The sequence below is a fragment of the Ovis canadensis genome, chromosome 8 (genome assembly GCF_042477335.2).
Source record: "Ovis canadensis isolate MfBH-ARS-UI-01 breed Bighorn chromosome 8, ARS-UI_OviCan_v2, whole genome shotgun sequence".
NCBI classification, from domain to species: domain Eukaryota; kingdom Metazoa; phylum Chordata; class Mammalia; order Artiodactyla; family Bovidae; genus Ovis; species Ovis canadensis.
The window spans coordinates 101,518,394-101,534,407 of NC_091252.1; the positions used below are offsets into that span (position 1 = coordinate 101,518,394).

At 47.0% G+C, this 16,014-nt stretch overlaps 1 protein-coding gene across 18 annotated transcripts in view; it reads left to right on the top strand.

Annotated features, from left to right (window-relative positions):
• The window catches only part of AFDN (afadin, adherens junction formation factor), a 111,964-nt gene that overhangs the window by 1,529 nt on the left and 94,421 nt on the right, over positions 1-16,014 (top strand). The window lies entirely within an intron of this gene.

The following is a 16,014-nucleotide window of genomic DNA, read 5'->3' on the forward strand; positions in this document are numbered from 1 at the left end:
CAGCGTCTTGATTTTGCCCATGATGGGGGGGAAGATCCATTTCTTCCGTCTGCACTGGCAGAGCCATTCGTCTTAATACGTTGTTGAATGCCAATATGAATTATTAGGTTCAGGGTGCCAATTTGAACACTTAACGATAAGTCACTCCTGGTTCATAACTCATCTCTAATGATTTTACGAGTTAGGTGCTAGTAAACAAATTAATAATGCGTAGTTGTGCTCCTTCATAGGTTTATTAGCAGGTCTTTGAAAAGTGACGTGCAGTCATTTAGCCTTCAGGATTATGTTGTCTTTCAGAATAATGAGTTCATTTTTCTTTTTTCTGGTTTAAAAAATTCAGATGTAAAATATTTTGGTACATAGTTATTTTGTTTTTCTGTTTGAATGGACCTATTTATAATTTGTTTTTTCAGAAATTTCCCAAGTCTGGTTGAGAAAAGGAATCTTTTTTTCAGCTTAGTGGTAGATAATTCAGTTTACTCTTAGGGATTCTGAATGCATTGGCATTTTTAAAAATCCTGAATCAGAAACACAGTTGATTTTATTAAATTCTGTTTTTAAGCACTCGGTTGAGACTTCTGTCCTTTCTGAGATACACTATCTGAGTAGTTTTTAAGTAAAACTGGCCTGTCATTCAGAGAAATATGTTTTTTCTGGTTATTCTGTGGGTGAAAAGTTGCTATGCAGATGTTGAAGCAAAGCAAAACTTGAAGGACATTTCAGGCAAATGATTATATATTTCATTTAGAAATGGCAACCCACTCCAGTGTTCTTGCCTGGAGAATCGATCCCATGTAAAGAGGAGCCTGGTGGGCTACAGTCCACGGGGTTGGGAAAGTGTCAGGCATGACTTAGCAACTAAACAACAACCTCCCCACTGACACCTGAACATTTCTAGAAAAGATCCTCCAGGATTATATTAGAAAGTGTTTCTTGATGAAATAAATTTTCTTTTCAAAATATCCGTGTTGTTTTCTTAGCTCTTACACTATATCTGGTGCCCCGTTTACACTTTCATTTTTTATTTTCTGGAGAACCTTTGCCTGCTGTTATGTCTGTGTTTATTCTGGTCTTTGGAAGTTTAAGCTTCACGTTTAGCATGTATTTTTCATTATCATGAAGGTAAGCTAAAGTTAATAATTCCCTAAATCAATATTTTAAAGCCAGTAGATTCGAGTTGCTTTATCTAAACTTTTTTGTCTGAACTTTTTTTAATATCTGGGAAATGATGAATTTTCACTCTGTCCATCACAGATAATTTTCCTTGTAAGAATGTAACATAATACTGGCCTTTATAATGGTCAATAAAGCAACTTTACTTCAGAATTTGATTTGTAAAAATAAGATGTAAGGCATGTATTTATATATTTGGAGAATCTTTTTTATGTACATATACGAGAGTGTAGTTGTTGGTTTGTTTTCTTCTGACAGCTTTTTTGGAGGGGTTACAGTGATCAGTGAGTGAAGTGAAGTCGCTCAGTCGTGTCTGACTCTGTGAACCCATGGACTGTAGCCTACCAGGCTCCTCCCGCCATGGGATTTACCAGGCAAGAGTACTGGAGTGGGCTGCCATTTCCTTCTCCAGAGGATCTTCCCAACCCAGGGATCAAACCCCGGTCTCCCGCATTGCAGGCAGACGCTTTACGGTCTGAGCCACCAGGGAAGCCTCTGTTACCAAATTACATAACTATTGACCATCTGTGATTGGTGGTTTCAGGCAGCATTGCTAACTGCTGATCTGGGGTGTTTGTGTTTAGGGAGACGATAAGCTTGGCTTTTTGGATTACTCTCACTTTTAAAGAAAATTAGAATATGTTTTAACTTCTGCTTTGTTAAGTTCGCTTCATATTCACCTTTGTCTGCAGAAGGGCTTCCAAAGAAGAAACAGATTATATTTTATCATTGTGTTTTTCATCCCCGATTATATTTAGAATGAAAGTTGGTGATCTAAACTTAGAGTCAGTGCTTTATCACCAGGGAGTTGATACTAAGCTGCGTCAATATCTTGATTGCCATGGAAAGCTATAGTGCAGGATAACGCTTATAAGAGCTTCTTAGTCCCCCTGTCCTTATCTTACTTTTAGTGTTAAGACTTCTCTTTTAGGGGTTTCTGATTATTTATCACAGCAGAGTTCTTGTTGCTCATCGCTGTTCTTCCTCGGAAGAGGGCTTCTCTGGTTACCCTAAAGTCTGCATGTTGTTTTGGGGGTTGAACTGATTTTGTCATCACAGCCACTGGTTTTGTCTGAATCATTCTCTGATTGCATGAAGGCGAGAGCTGAGCCTTTTATTGTTTGAAATGTCTATTTCATGTCTGTCACATGGTGCGTGCTCAGTAAATACTTTGCGAAAAGAATGCTGAATATGGCTTCCTCTTTGTGGACCTTTATTCTTGACTCCACAAGGATGTGAGCTTTTAAAAAACTTAGTGAAATTGTCTGTTAGACTGTTAAATATTTGTTGTTTCATGTCTTATTCTTTTGCATAAACTTTACACCTGAATGCAAAACCGGTGCTCCGTAGTTAGTTGACCACTTCACTTTTGTGAGAGATTTGTTTTGTGTATTACTTATTGAATTCATTGCCTTTTTTTGGCATCGATGGGAAAAAGGTTAACCTAGAATTTTTGTGGACACCCCTCTATTCTTTATTGAAGGTGAATATGTTATACTTTAATACTCTGATTAGTCTTGAGAAGTAATGTGGTGCTTCATATTACCCAGACTACCCAGAGGTGCGTGTAAAAAATAACTCATAGTTTGTCAGCAGAGGTGGAGTAGGAAGTCTTCAGATGAGGTCGTAGTAATTGCATAATTTGGAGCTTAAACTGGTCTTCCCTGATGGCTCAGATGGTAAAGAATCCACCTGCAATGTGGGAGACCTGGGTTTGATCCCTGGGTCAGGAAGATCCTCTGGAGGAGGGCATGGCAACCCACTTCAGTATTCTTTCCTGGAGAATCCCATGGACAGAGGAACCTGGCGGGCTACAGTCCATGGGGTTGCTAAGAGACGGACATGACTGAGCAAATAAGCACGGAGTTTAGAGTTTAATCTATACTTTGGACTAATGCTTAGGTTGTAACTATGCTTTATCATACAACGTAACTATATTTGAGACTGTTTTGGAAACAGCAGTTGTATTATTAAACCTTGGTACTTCAGAAGATCTGGTGACTAGTGTGTAATGAGATAGGCAGTTGCCAGTGCTGTGTCTTTAGTATTTATAGGCATCTCTATTCCTTTAAATCTTTTTTCTTCTCTAGTAATTGGTTGTGGTTTGTGCTTGTGGGTGTGAGGTCAGGGCACCATTGTCTCCTCACCTTGACTGGAAGCTGCACCTCAACCAGCTTCGCTTTGCTGTGTTCCTGCCAACGAAGCAGTGATGTTGTTGTATGCGGTTTATGGGCTGAATGGAATGCAAATGTTGTAAACACAGGCCTTTCTAGAATTGTCAGATTTTGATTGTGGTTAATAGTAGAATACAGAGGTCCAATACTTTGGCCACCTCGTGCGACGAGCCGATTCACTGGAAAAGACCCTGATGCTGGGAAACATTGAGGGCAGGAGAAGGAGGGGGTGACAGAGGAGGAGATGGCTGGATGGCTTCACCAGCTCAGTGGCCATGAGTTTAAGCAAATTCTGGGAGATGGTGAAGCACAGGGAAGCCTGGCGTGCTGCAGTCCATGGAGTTGCAAAGAGACACCATTTAACAGCCGAACAACTGCAGTAGTTGAATAGCAGAAGTGGTTCTTTCATATTCGTGAAAAAATTTGATTCACTGAAAACCAGGATATGATACCAAGTTGGCTGGATGTTTAAGAGAAAAAGGTTTAGGGTTATGTCAATAGGGATTTAATTGAGTAATTGTAGTATATGAAGCATTATTATTAGTGGTTGGTTATTATTCTGGTGGCATGATTTGTTTATAAACAGTTTTGCCAGACTTGAACTTGAGTGTAATATCAGAAAACACTAATGGATAATATAGCAGTTATTTTGGTAGAAGCTTGCTTTCCTCTACTATACATAAAATAGACATGAACAGTATTTGTGTAACGTAAAACTGAGCTGACCTCTTCAGTGAAAATGATTCTCAGGTCAGGTAGAGCCTGCCGGTTTCCGCTCAGTTTTTCTGTCGCTCTTAGTTTCCTGGCTGGCTTTGTCTGAGGTGCATTCAGTTGCTGTGCTGACGCCTAGGACAGTGGTGGGAATGCGCGGGACCTGTGGTTGTGAGTTAGAGGCTAAGTGTGCCCGCAGCCCCACACACTGGGGGAGGACGCGTCACCCTTGAGCCTGTCTGCACCCCGACGATGGTGCAAACAGCCTGACCCGGGCTTCCAGAGGGGCTCGGGTCTCCCCTGGCTCCCTGCAGCCCCCCAGCCCAGCCCAGCCCACCCCGAGAGCTGCGTGGAGGGGCTGGCCCACGACACCCTGCTCATGCTCACTGTTGCCTGGTGGGTTTGCCGTATTCTCATTCACGGCTTAATAGTTCTCTGTTGCTCCATTTCACACATGTTCTGTTAAAGGAAAGTCAGGCTCCCGCTCTCCACTAGTTTAAGCCATTTGTTCCTTTAAAGAACATACTTTCTCTGTTCCCTTGTCGGCTAATAGTGGTACTTTCCACGGTGACTTACTATTCTTTTTATTTCCTGAGTCTTGCAGGAGGGCCGGCACAGTGTCTAACTCGTAATTTCTTTCTGTGCTGCTATTATCGGCTTTCGGTGTGGAGGCTGCAGGTTGCCAGTTTCCCCCTTTTGCTTTGAGTCTGGCCCAGTTCTACAGGGTTGGTAGAGAAAACCGCCTGGGAGCAACAGTACAATCAAATGTTTAAAAACCACTGTGTTCTTAAAAGCACGTGCCTCTCTCCGTATACATACTTAGCTCTGGACCTTGGGAAGGTGTCTTGCAGAGACATTATCTTTAGGTAGGTGTTGATATTATTTTCTGAATAAATTTCTGAGTGTTCCAGATTTACAGAAAAAAGCTTATAAAATCTACCCTGATTTTATATCGTGTCCGACTCTTTGCGACCCCATAGACTGTAGCCTACCAGGCTCCTCTGTTCATGGGATTTTCCAGGCAAGAGTACTGGAGTGGGTTGCCATTTCCTTCTCCAAGGGATCTTCCCAACCCAGGGATGGAACCTGGGTCTCCCACATCGTAGACAGACGCTTTACCGTCTGCGCCGCCAGGGAAGTCATGTAAGTTTATAGTGCCCCATTATTATACATGAGCTTCTTAATGAGTTCTTAGGTTATCTTACGTTTTTCACTGTAATGTATTTTTGTGTTGGCAAGTACTTGGGGTCATCATTGGGGTGATTATTCCTGAGAGACGTGGATAATAGAAGTAAGAGTCAGTTTTATGAAGATTTCCGGTTTGAGCCTAAGTGTTTCCGTTTCTGCTACTAACTCTCCTCTGGAAGATTGTTTAAGCCTTTTTCCTGTTGTTCGGTTAACATCCATTTGTCTCTTTTGCGCTTTGAATGGGTCTTGTACCCACGTGTGGTTTTGGGCCGACCAAACCCGCACCACCGAGCGCGGCGGTGGAGGCGCGGTTTCGGACCACGGAGTCCCTGTCGGAGCTCAGGGGTGCCGGTCGCTGGCGGCCCTTGCAGGACGGGGCTCGCTCGCCTGCTCGCGGTGCGCCCGCAGCTCTCCGAGGTGGACGTGCTCCTCCGTGCGAAGCGTGGCTGTTGGGTCCGCTGCCCGCGGGCTGTCCGCGACGTTCGCTGGACTCCGCCGAGCCGCCTGAGGCCTGCTTGCGCGCTTCGTATTTCAGCGAGTAGGGTGCCGCGCCGAGGTGCTTGCGTCCACGGCTGCTAAGACGGCCGTGCCTCCTCTTCCATCCGAGACAGCCTTGAGCGGGACGGGCCCTCTTCAGGCGTGCCTGCCGCGGGGACGCGCGCCCCGCTGGTCGGTGAGCGCGGGCCGCCCGCCGCCCCTGCGCGGCTCCAGCGCCCGCGGCCCGGGGAGCGGCGGACCTCACCGCGGACCTGAGAGGGGCCAGGCCGCCTGCCTGAGTGTGAGCTGCTGCCTGGAATGCTTGGGGATTGCTTTTAAGAGTTTTGGGTTCAGCTCAATTTTGAAACATTCTAAGGCAGATATTAGAGTCTTTATTAATGGTTTTTTCCAACTAGGGCTATACAGATACATATCATTTAAAGTCGAACATAATTCTGCTTATGATAGAAAGATAGGTTTTAACATATATTCATTTATCTTGCATATATTTACTCATTTTTATTTGTAAATACCTATTTTCATTTGTTGTTGTTCAGTCGTGTCTGACTCTCTGCGACCCCATGGACCGCAGCACACCAGGCTTCCCTGCCCTTCACCATCTCCCAAAGCCTATTCAAACTCACGTGCATCGAGGGGGTGATGCCATCCAACCATCTCATCCTCTGTCGTCCCCTTCTCCTCCTGCCTTCAATCTTTCCCAGCATCGGGGTCTTTTCCAGTGAGTTAATTCCTTGTATCAGGTGGCCAAATTATTGGAGTTTTAGCTTCAGCGTCAGTCCTTCCAATGAATATTCCGGACTGATCTCCTTCAGAATGGACTGGTTGGATCTCCTTGCAGTCCAAGGGACTCTCAAGAGTCTTCTCCAACATCACAGTTCAAAAGCATCAGTTCTTCGAGGTCAGCCTTCTTCATGGTCCAACTCTCATATCCATACATGACTACTGGAAAAATACAAAATTTAAATTTGTAAGATGCACGCATGTACATTTTTGCTGTTCAGAGATACTGGCTACAACCTAGCTGAAGGGTGACTGAAGTTTCCTGGCTCTGATTCACCCAGGCTGTGGTGTGGCCCCCTTCCTCCTGGTCAGTGTCTAGTTCTGAGCGTTGGAGTCTGACATTCCAGGCAGCCTGGTTGGTAGCTGCGTTGCTCATGTGAGCCCCGTCTCTGGCACTTGTCTGTGCTCCCAGGCCTCCCCTCCCGAGCTTGAGCTCTGCACGACGGCAGCGGCTGACTTGAGAGGGCTCTCTCCTGCTGTGTTGGTTGTGTTCCCCTTAACGTTACTCTCTCTCTGGAGAGAGACAGACTGCACAGATTAGTGTTTATAGTCTAAGATCCGCGGTGCACAACATGGGATTTTAATACTTATAAATAGTATGTGAGCATACTACTTTTAAAAATGCATATGGCAAAAACAAACTATGAGGATATTGAATTTATGTTAAAGATTACCAACACTTAAGATTGATTTATCTACTCAGTGGCAACGTTTTGCAGCGGATACGTTGTGCTGTTCTTCCATGGGTGAGGCGTAAGTTCATTTGAAGCTTTGGTGGCCACTTTCTTTTTATAGGTAGTATTACTAAATCGTTTTGATGGAGCACTGTTTTTAACCACATAATGAGACATATTTATTAATAGACATGTTGTTTTAATTTGCCAGGGTAATACAATACAGATCCGAAACCTGAGTTGCTGAATAAGTGAATCTGTGAACGGCTCCTTTGTGGATGAGCTGGGCTTGTCTTACTCAGGAGGGTCCTGCCCAGAGCACCGAGGACAGTGTCTTCACCATGGTTCATGTTGAGGACCTCAAGTACTTTGAAATATGTTTTTAATTCTGTTTTGGCAAAGGTGGCCTTGTATACTTCATAGAATAATTCATGTGTTTTTATGCCAAACTTGTTGATTTCAGTTTTTAAAAATAATTTTTTATAACCTTCATTGAATTGTTATTTTTGAAATGTCAAGAACAGTAAAATTAAGGCCAGTAAATCTGGAAAAGCACTGAGAAAACTGGTGATGTTGTTTTATGGTTTATTTTTGAAGTATATTCTTGAAAATGTAGTTAGACATGAAGGAGTTAAGGCATTTGCTCTCTTTGTATTATGAGGATTGTATGTTTCTTTTGAATATTTGGAGAATGTTTGAAGTATACATACTTAGTTATTAATCACTTGCATTTTAACCCAGAACTAGGTCGTTTGTTATTGATCATGTTATTAAGCTTACAGTTTTTGTCAGGAATCCAGTTTTTAAAAGCTTTGTAGGTTATTCTGATGATAGCTGTGATAGTGAACATTCTGTGGGTGTGTAGAGTCTGTGCACTTGACATTAGTGTGAGTGTGTTTTCTGTATTATCTCCCTTAGTTTTCAGAGCAGTCCTGTTGGTGGGCGGACAGCTGGTAAGCTGGGGGCAGTGATCTGCCCAGGTCGCATGGTTCTAGGACAGAGCGTTCCTGTAACTCAGCACTGCGGACTCTGAAGGTGTAGGATCACTGCAACAAAAACAGTGCCTGCAGGTTTTATAGGAAAATACTTTATAAGTAGAACAACGTAGAGCATAATTTTAAGGAATAACCAGAGGCATGATACAATGAAACGTTACGTGTATGTGTATATGTATCTTCTATTAGGTACAAAAGTAATTGCGATTTTGGACTGAATTTTAAATGACTATAACTAGGCTCAAATGCATCTTTATTAACCAAAATAGGAACCATTACAACCAACACATTTTTGCCAGTGAGAAATAAGTTTGTTTATTCCAGTAGCATAAAAATCCATGCTGTGGGATTTGAGGAACTCTTGGAAAGGATTTTCTGCCTCCTGCTGGTTGTGGAAGCATTTTCCCTGCAAAACTTTGTTGAGATGCCTGAAGAGGTGACAGTCGGTTGGTGAGACGTCGGATGAATATGGCGATGGGGAAAACCTGGTAGCCCAGTTTGCTCACCTTTTGAAGTGTTGGTTGTGCGGCGTGGTCGAGCACTGCCACGTGTGGAGGAGAGCTGGGCCCTCTGTCGGCCAGTGCTGCCTGCGGGCGTCGGCAGGTTCTGCTGCACCTCATTGATTGGCTGAGCCTACTCCGCAGATGTAGTGGTTTTGCCGGCATTCAGAAAGCTGTAGTGGATCAGACCGGCAGCAGACCCCCAGACAGTGACCACGACTCTTTCGGTACAAGTTTGGCTTTGGGAAGTGCTTTGGAGCTTCTTCTCAGTCCAGCCGCTGAGCTGGTCATTGCCGGTTTTATAAAATCCACTGTTGGTCACATGTCACAGTGCAGTCGAGAATCAGTTCATTGTTGTTGCACAGAATAAGAGAAGACAGCACTTTAAAATGACAGGTTTTCAGAATTGAAAGAGACACGTGTACCCCAGTGTTCTTCACAGCACTGTTTATAACAGCCAGGACAGGGAAGCAACCTAGATGTCCATCAGCAGACGAATGGGTAAGAAAGCTGTGGTACACATACACAATGGAGTATTACTCAGCCATTAAAAAGAATACATTTGAATCAGTTCTAATGAGATGGATGAAACTGGAGCCTATTATACAGAGTGAAGTAAGCCAGAAAGAAAAACATCAATACAGTATACTAACACATATATATGGAATTTAGAATGATGGTAACGATAACCCTGTATGCGAGACAGCAAAAGAGACACAGATGTGTAGAACAGTCTTTTGGACTCTGTGGGAGAAGATGAGGGTGCGATGATTTGACAGAATAGCATTGAAACATGTATATTACCATATGTGAAACCATCTCCAGTCCAGGTTCGATGCATGAGACAGGGTGCTCAGGGCTGGTGTGCTGGGATAACCCAGAGGGGATGGGATGGGGAGGGAGGTGGGAGGGGGGTCAGGATGGGAACACATGTACACCCATGGCTGATTCATGTGAATGTATGGCCAAAACCACCACAATATTGTAAAGTAATTAGCCTCCAATTAAAATAAATAAAAAATAAATAAATGACAGGTTTTTCTGGTCGGCTCCCGAGCACCCACTTGTCAAGCTTTTTCACTTTTCCAGGTTGCCTGAAATGCTGCATGACAGTAGAGTGGTCAACACTGAGTCCTCCAGCGACTTCCCGCGTAGCTGTAAGAGGGTCAGCCTCACTGGCTGTCGTCAGTTACCCGTTGTCAGCTCCTGGTGGCCAGCCGCTCTGCCCCTCGTCTTCAAGGCGCTTGTCGCCTTTGCGGAGCTTTTGAACCCCACTGCGCTGAGTGCTCGTTAGCAGTTCCTGCCCTAAAGTGCTGATGCTGCGAGTTGTCTCTGTTGCTTTACGACCCATTTTGAACTCAAAAAAATCGCTTGAATTTGATTTTTATCTAACATCATTTCTGTAGTCTAAAATAAACATAAAAGAAACAGCAGGTAATAAGTCGTTGGCAAAAAGAACGTGAAGCGAGAGATGTGCCCTGAGATGACGTGTGGCGACCACGTCTAAGAGTGTCTTCCAGCCAGCGCCACTCCGCAGCTAGCTTTTGCACCAACCTGGATGTAAGCGTGCGTGTGTAGGTTGGAAGGCCTTGCTGTGCCTTATCTTTAGACGGGTGAGTGTGCTGTGTGGTCAGCGTGGAGTGGCCGCCGTCTTTTCTCGCTGTCTGCAGACGTGGACAGCGCGTGTCTTGCACGGTCGCCAGCCTCTGGAGTGTGAAGCGTGTCCGAGATGGAGCAGGCTCATGTCCCCCAGGTGGCCTGCGCTCCCCGAGGCTGGGGTCCTGCCGAGTGGAGACCCTGTGGCCGGGATCCAGTGTCTGCTCACCTGGCCCCTTGCCTCCTGAAGGGCCTCCCGCCCCTGGGGCCGGGTGTGGCCCCGGCCCTTCCCTGGTCTGAGCCTGAAATGGAGTGACAGGTGAAACCTGTTTGCCCCGCTGACTCTGCCTTCCTGGGGTGCTGGTCACATATTAACTAGCAGTTTCCCCCAGGTGACACTGCGGTTTCAGCAGAGCCCTCTGGAGCTGTTCCCTGGCTGTTGCTGACGATTCTAACTAACATCTCTCGAGTAAATGGTTGCCCTTCCCAACCTGGAATGGAGGATTTCAGACCAAATGGCCGTTTCAGGGGGCCTCCCGAATCACTCTCTTCCTCCTCTGCTCAGGAGCCTGTTTCCTCCTCTTGAAGGAGACAGTAGAGTGTGGAGGAGCTTCCTCGCTGGGAGCTGAGTGTGCTTTTCTTGTACGAGTCAGGGACTGAACACTTGACCTGGGCAGCTGCACGCCCGCCGCCCGGGTCTGCAAGGCCAGCGGCCTCGGCGTGCTCCCAGGGCTGGTCTCGTGGGACGGCTAGACGCAGGGAACTTCAGGTTGGCAGCCACCCTGCTGTCTGTGTTTCTGCCACTTTGAGGCTGCGTTGGCCTCTAGAGTCTTGTGGTTCGTATTCCAGTGCAAACTGTAACTTAACGTTACGGTTAGTAGTGTTTTTCGAATGCTCCATGTTTGGTTTGCACAGCTTCTAAGCAAGTTTCCGATGCTCAGAAATGTCCCACGTGTTAGTCTAATGACATTTTTAGAGATTTTATATTTAGTGTGTGTAGTTACAAAAGCACGTGATTGGTACCAACACCTTGATTCTTGAGAAACTGTGCAGATTTTACATTAAGTAGAGCGATACTTGCTGTTTGCTTCTATGAACAGAAACGGTTATGCACTCACCTCAGGGCCCGAGTGTTGTGAGAGATTGCCTCTGTGGCATATCTGTGTTTATTTCTCTTTCCAGTGGCTCAGTGCTTTTAAAATGATGGCATTTAGGCCCTCTCTTGGGCCTGTCATTGGGCCGGGGCAGTGTTCATTCATTCAGAGTGGTTTTCCAAGCGCCCGCTGTGCTTTCGGCGCTGTGTGCAGGGCCTGGGCCTTCCGCAGGCGGCCTGCTGTGCCGTCCGGGGTGGAGGTGAGGGGCTGCCCGGTGTCAGGGGCCCTCAGCCTCCAGCTGCAGAGCCCTTGGCACTCACCTCCACGGGCTGGTCCCCGCGAGTGCGGGGTGCTCAGAGCTCGGTGGAGCCCCGTGCTTTCCGCAGCGGCTCCCGGCTGAGTGTGCAGGAGCGCTGGGAACTGTGTCTGGAGCGCGGCGCGCGCCCCGTCTGGGTCCTGAGGAGCAGGCGCCCTTTGCAGCCATCGACTCGAATCTTCGGACGCCAGGGAACCTTCTCTGTGGTTCTGCGGAGGGCGTTCCTGGCCAAGAGCATGACTCACTCAGCAAGTATGTGCTCAGCTGATGCCCGTGGGGCTGGGGTGAGCCGGGAGATGCCTCCAGGGGCGCAGCCTGTGGGGGGTTCGCCCCGTGCCGTGTGGGGCCGGGAAGCGCCTGAGCCGAGCCTTTCCTGGGGCATAGGCACAGCTTCCCACAGTGCATTTCAGGAAATGTTTGCTCTGAATCCTGAGGAATTTGTAGAAAAGGTGGAAAGCTGACTTAGGAAGAACCTGTTCAGTCTGTCTGTGGGTCTGTGCGCACGTAGGCACGCCATTCCTCAGCTCTCTCTGCGCCTCCCTGAACCCGGGTCCTGGGAGCTTGCCTTCTTGCACCAGGCCTGACCGCGTGCCTTGCTCTGGCCGGTGAGCGGCCCCCCTGAACAGCAGCTCTAAGCCCCAAATCCACCTTCTGTTTCTGCTCGTCCCTCTCCCATGAAGCCGTGTCCCAGGCGGGGCTGGTGCGGAAGCCTGGAGTAGAGAGGTGTGGCGTCTGAGAGCAGCGGGACTTAGGAGTGGCGCGCCTGAGCTCTTGGGTTTTTCTGTCTTTGCAGCATGGCCTAGTGACTGAAAATCGTGTGTGTCTGTGTTTAGATGTGTAAGCGGGCGGCTGACTCATTTGAAAAGACTCTGATGCTGGGAAAGATTGGGGGTGGGAGGAGAAGGGGATGATAGAGGATGAGATGGTTGGATGGCATCACCGACTCGGTGGAGGTGAGTTTGGGTAAACTGCGGGAGTTGGTGACGGACAGGGAGGCCTGCGTGCTGCAGTCTGTGGGGTCCCAGAGAGTTGGACACGACTGAGCGACTGAACTGAACTGAACCAGCGTGCCTGCTGGCCCATCTGGGCCAAGGTGCTGGCCGCTGGCTGAGGAGCTGCACGTGTTAACAGGTGGGTTTCTTATGGGCCTTGTAAGCCAAGGTAAGAACACTGTAGGTGAAAGAAGGTGGTGACCTTTGCAGTTGAGCTCTCCGGGCCTCCCAGGCAGCAGAGGCCACAGGGCGAAGGGGATGCGGCCTGGCGGCAGGAGGCTGATTGGGTGCAGGGCCTTCGTCCTGTGGAACCAAGGCCGCAGCTCACAGGCAAGCAGAGGACGAGAGAGCTGTTCAGGGTCATCCCAGGTGTGCACTTAGCTACTAGGTAAGATGGTGGTACCCTTGAGTACATGCGTGCGTGCTAAGTCACTTCAGTCGTGTCAGACTCTTTGCGACCCCGTGGACTGCAGCCCGCCAGGTTCCTCTGTCCATGGGATTCTCCAGGCAGAATACTGGATTGGGTTGCCTTGCCCTCCTCCAAGGAATCTTCCCCACCCAGGGATGAAGCCGGAGTCTCTCCTGTCCACGTGCACTGGTAGGGGGGCTCTTTACCACCGGCACCCTGGGAAGCCCTGGCGGCGCCCTTCAGTTCAGTCCAGTGGCTCCGTTGCATCCCGACTCAGTGCGACCCCATGGCCTGCAGCACGCCAGGCCTCCCTGTCCATCACCAACTCCCGGAGCTTGCTCCAACTCACGTCCATCGAGTTGGTGATGTCATCCATCCATCTCACCCTCTGTTGCCCCTTCTCCTCTTGCCTTCAATCATTCCCAGCATCAGGGTCTTTTCAAATGAGTCACCTCTTTGCATCAGGTGGCTAAAGTATTGGAGCTTCAACTTCAGCATAGCCCTTCCAATAAATATTTAGGACTAATTTTTCCTTTAGGGTGGACTGGTTGTATCTCCTTGCAGTCCAAGGGACTCTCAAGAGTCTTCTCCAGCACCACAGTTCAAAAGCAGCAATTCTTCACCGCTCAGCTTTCTTTATAGTCCAACTCTCACATCCATACATGACTACTGGAAAAACCATAGCTTTGACTAGACAGAACTTTGTCAGGAAAGTAATGTTTCTGCTTTTTAATACGCTGTCTAGGTTGGTCATAGCTTTTCTTCCAAGGAGCAAGCTGCTTTTGATTTCATGGCTGCAGTCACCATCTGCAGTGATTTTGGAGCCCAGGAAACTAAAGTCTGACACTGTTTCCACTGTTTCCCCATCTATCTGCCATGAAGTGATGAGACCGGATGTCATGATCTTCGTTTTCTGAATGTTGAGTTTTAAGCCAGGTTTTTCACTCTCCTCTTTCAGTTTCATCAAGAGGCTCTTTAGTTCCTCTTCACTTTCTGTCATAAGGGTGGTGGTATCTGCATATCTGAGGTTATTGATATTTTTCTTGGCAATCTTGATTCCAGCTTGTGCTTCATCTATCCTGGTGTTTCTCATGATGTACTCTGCATAGAAGTTAAATAACCAGGGTGACAATATACAGCCTTGACATACTCCTTTCCCAGTTTGGAACTGGTCTGTTGTTCCATGTCCGGTTCTAACTGTTGCTTCCTGACCTGCATACAGATTTCTCAGGAGGTAGGTAAGGTGGTCTGGTATTCCCATCTCTTAGAGAATTTTCCAGTTATCCTTTAGCCAGAGTTGAGAAAAACAGAAAAAATACCCTGACCGCCTGCTTTCTTTGTCCAGTCCTGCCCTGCTGGTCTGCCCTTCTGCAGCGGCCTTGATGTGAAAGTGTTAGTTGGTCAGTGGTGTCCGACTCTTTGTGACCCCGTGGAACGTAGCCCACCAGGCTCCTCTGTCCATGGAATGTTCCAGGTACGAGTATTGGAGCGGGTAGCCGTTCCCTCCTTCAGAGGATCTGCCCGACCCAGGGATCGAGCCCGCATCTCCTGCGCTGCAGGCTGATTCTTTACCGTCAGACCCCAGGGAAGCCCTGATGTGCTCCTCGCCGAGCCAGGCGGCCTCGCTGGCCTCCCGCCTCCTGTAGCGGTGTCTGTGTGCTCCTGCGCTCCCCTGGTGTCACGGGTGACTCCATCTGGCCCCTCTTTCTTGGCACTGTATTTTCACACTGGACTCTGTCTTCTGTTTATTTTTTCAATAAAGGAGGGCCTGTGATTAAGCCTGGCACCATTATCCTGAGATCAGGGAGACACACGGATAAGGGCTGTGCCTGACGGAGTGTGCACACTCAGAGCTTAGTGACCGTAAGGCCTGCCTGCGCCCCTCTTGGTCCCGGAGCTCCATCTCTAGTTGAAACCTCAGTGGCTGCTTCTGTGTTAATGTCTGTGTCTGACTTTAGGAGTAGAACCCCCAGGGGGCAGTGGCTCTTGAAGAATTAACAGTAAGTTTTTTTAGGTGAGTGGTACCTGGGCTATGTTTACTCAGAAGGAAGCTATGGACACTTTTATAACACTTACATAAAATGCTCTTGTTTTTTTAATGGCGATGTAATATTCCTTGTACGAGTCATCTTATTTACACTTTGTCTCTGCAATACAGTGTTTTAGTACTGTTCTGTGAACATTTTGCATAATCATCTCTCTGTGGTTGTATTTCTAAAAAATAGAAATGGATTTCCAAAAGCAGTTTGCACTGGAGGGGTGGACACAGCGAGCATCTTGATAGACTTTACCAGGTCCTTGTCTCAGCAGCTCTTCCAGGCTCACCCCGCTGCAGTGGGTGTGACCCCCCCACCTGACACAGTTGCTGGGAATTCATCTTTTTCCAGCCTGACAGAGAGCCCTTGGTTTCAGACTTCACATTTCCTAGTTCACTGTCGAGGAGGAGCGTCTTTCACAAATTCATCAACCATTATACTTTCACCGTGACATGTCTTTTTTTCTGTTGGGATGTTTGTTTTAATCTCTTCAACTTGTGCAAATGCTGTTTATAAAACATATTGATGTTTTATCCTGTATTAAATTTTTTTTTCTATTCAGTCATTTTGGTCTTTTAATTTTACATCCATCAGTGGATGTATTTTACTAGTCATTTGTTTCTTCATTGTTATGGACTTGAAAAGTAACTAAAAAAATCAAGGGAGCACCTATTTTAAAATCGTTACTGTCTTAGCTTGAGTTACGGCTGACAGCATATATTCTTTTGCGTTTAGTAATCGCCCTATGTTTTAAGAGTGTGGGCTGTCTTTTTTTCTTAAATCAGGCTCAATTCTATTAGACTCTCTACCACCAGAATTTATAGTATCAGGAGGAGACTTACACAGATAGGTTTGTGTCTTAAGGATTTTCATTGTGG